Raw genomic sequence first — 3,127 nt, 5'->3', positions numbered from 1 at the left:
CTTGAACCTGTCCAGTCTGTAGCATTTCCGAGGAGTCTAGCTCTATTTGACCTGCATCGCCCTCCGGAAATTAGCTGATCCGGGTAGTTTCTCTGTCCCATGTTCTATTGGCACCTTTCCCATAGAGAAAGCCTTATGTGATTTGGGGGCTAGCATTAGTGTCATGCCCTTAAATCTAGCGAAGAAATTAGGTTTGACCAAATTTGTCGTGACCAACATGAGTGTTCAGATGGCTGATCGCTCTGCGGTCCAGCCAATAGGAGTCTTAGAGGACATTCCTGTCCAAATAGGGAAGTTCTTTTTTCCTGTGGATTTCGTTGTCCTAGACATGCCTGAGGATGCCCATATCCCCATTATCTTACGGAGACCATTTCTGCACACTGCTGGTGCAGTTATTGATGTTGGCTTAGGGACCTTGACCTTTAGAGTGGGCAAACAGTCTATTGTTTTTGCTCAAACCGCTAGGAAGAAGGATCCCATGTGGGCTGTTTCATGCAATGCTATTTCTGCTAAACCGTCTTATGTGGTCATTTCCGATGTTCCTACTTTATTGCCTGTACCCATTATTCCTGCTGTTGTGACACCTCCGCCCCAGATTGGGAGCACATTGGAGGACGATTTGTCTGTTTTATCTATTGCAGGAGCTGGTTTGGATGCTTGAGTTATGGCACTGACGAGGAGTCTGAAGAGGATGAGCCGGCCAAAGTTACAGTTTTTGACTTGGAACTTGAGGAGTCAGATGACAAGTGGGAGGATGCGTCAGATGTAGATCCGTCGGACGATGTGGTGGATTGGAGTGCTGAGAAGATAACCACCGTGGAGGGTACTTCGTGTAGTCAGAAGCCATGGTCGGAGATTTTCCGCATTTTCGTGGATAAGCATTTTATTGCTTAAGTTTTTATGACAATTTATCGCATTTAAAACTTTTTACTGTTTTTGGTTTGCGCGAGACTTCGCTTTGTTTGGTTTGTTTTAGGATTATTAAGACTATAGACTATTTTTATTGGGTTTGCGTGAATTTTGGGCGCGTTATTTTGTGCACTTGCAGGGTTATAGGCCGTATTAACTCAATTTATTGAGTTAAAATCGAAGAAAACGAGTTCTGCTTCAGGTGCAGTGGTCGGTCGACCAATCCCATCAGCCGACCGACCAGACCGCAGCTTCCAGAGAGTACTGTTCCTCACGACAAATGGTTGGTCGACCACACCCTGTGGTTAGTCGACCCTTCTTGCTGCTGTTACCTGTTTTGGCGATCATGCTTGGTTGTCTCGTGAAGCATGAATGGGCATTCTAGGGAGTTTTTCTCTCTATTCTTTCCCTTTCACTTTTGTTTTCATTTTCTTCTACTTTAAATTCCATGCAAATTTTTCCCGCCCAAGTTCTTTTATTTCCGAATGATGTTTGCTTTTCTGTCTTTCAGGTATCTTATGGTAGCACTGCTGGCTACCGAAACCCTCCTAGCTCGCGCTGGTTTGGGGAGATTTCCGTTCGCGCATGAAATCTTGTGAGTTCCCGACATCTTTTTCTCTTATGTCTTATTTAGTTGTAGTTCTTTAAATGCAAATTCCCATTTCCTTTTTCGCTTCTTATATATGATTTTGCACAATGGGGACATTGTGTGATTTGGTTTGGGGAAGGGTTTTGCATTGCATAGCATTCATTTATTTTTGCATTCACGTTTAATTATTCTATTTGCATTGTTATTTAATTTCTCCATATACACCAAAATACCAAAAAAATTGAAAAATTTCAAAAAAATTCAAACAAATTTGCACGTTTATTTTAGCATGTAGGTCGAGTCGGAACGGTAGTATTTCAATGATGACATTGCATTTGTAGCTGTTTATGCCTAAGCCTTGCTAAATTGATATGTTATTAGTAGAATCATATATGCATAGTCTACGAGTTTTCATTAAATATCTTGTTGAACTTGAGACTTGACTTAGATTTTTGGCAAACTACATCATTTTCTGAGTTATTAGAGCCTATAACTGGTGTCATCTGTGACCGGTTTATCTAGGATTGTGAGTAGTTGCTCCTTATGAGACATGTTACATTAATTTGCATAAATATGAACTTAATCTGCTTAATACCTGTATGCATTCGGTCTGTGGTTTGTTGACACATGTGGAAGAGGACCCCTTTTCTCATTTTACCCATAAGCCCCTCATAGCCGAATTTGCCTTTTTTGTCCCATAAACTACATACTATATTTAGCCTACCTTATCCGAGCTAGTAATGGTGTTTTTGGGAATGTGCTTAATGCTATTTGGTTATATGCTCAATTGGGTGACTGGTGAAATGATGAGAAGGAAAAGAAGAGAAAAGGTTTGAAAGAGAAAGAAAATATAGAAAGAAAGAAAAAAAAAAAGAAAAACAGAATTCGAAAAAATTGTATCAGACCCGACATTCAGTCGACCGACCGTCCTCTATGGTCGGTCGACCATGGTTACTGCAAATTCGAAAAATCACATGTTTTGATTATTATGATTTGGTGATTTGCACTCCCATGTTATCGTTTATTTTCTTTGGGGAGTTGACTTTTATGGAGGTTGTGAGTTTTGTGCCTCGAATTGGCACCGTCTTGTATCATTTACATTGAGTATGAAGTTGGGATGTCGTTATAGTTTGGATCTGTAGTTACTAGCTTGGCTTTAACTCCTCATATCCAAATTTATCTTAGCCCCTTCTTACCCATTAACTCACATATCCATATTTACCTCGGCATGTGTCATGGTCATTTGTTTGGTTGGAATGCATATGTACGGTTGTAGAGATTATTTTCATATTAGATTGCATGCATGTTCTTATAGGTTGTAGTTAGGTGAGTGTCACTACAAAATTATTTCTTCCTATCTTTTACATATATTCACCTATGCTTATGTGTGATTTGAGCGACTCGCGAGAGTCCATAAAGATAAGTCTCTATAGTTGACGGTTCAGCAGTTTTTAACGACTACATAACTCGTTTGCATGATTCATGTTACTAATTGATTGTTGATTTGTAGCATTAAACTGGTTTAGGCTTTACTTGTTGCATTTCGCTCTGAGATTGAACTCGTTCCATTAGGTCCTAAGATCGAGTCTAGTTCTTGCTTGGGGACAAGCAAGGGTTTGGTTTGGGGAA

This window comes from Silene latifolia, chromosome 6, assembly GCF_048544455.1.
Source record: "Silene latifolia isolate original U9 population chromosome 6, ASM4854445v1, whole genome shotgun sequence".
NCBI lineage: Eukaryota > Viridiplantae > Streptophyta > Magnoliopsida > Caryophyllales > Caryophyllaceae > Silene > Silene latifolia.
Note: the sequence above shows the minus strand (reverse complement) of the source record.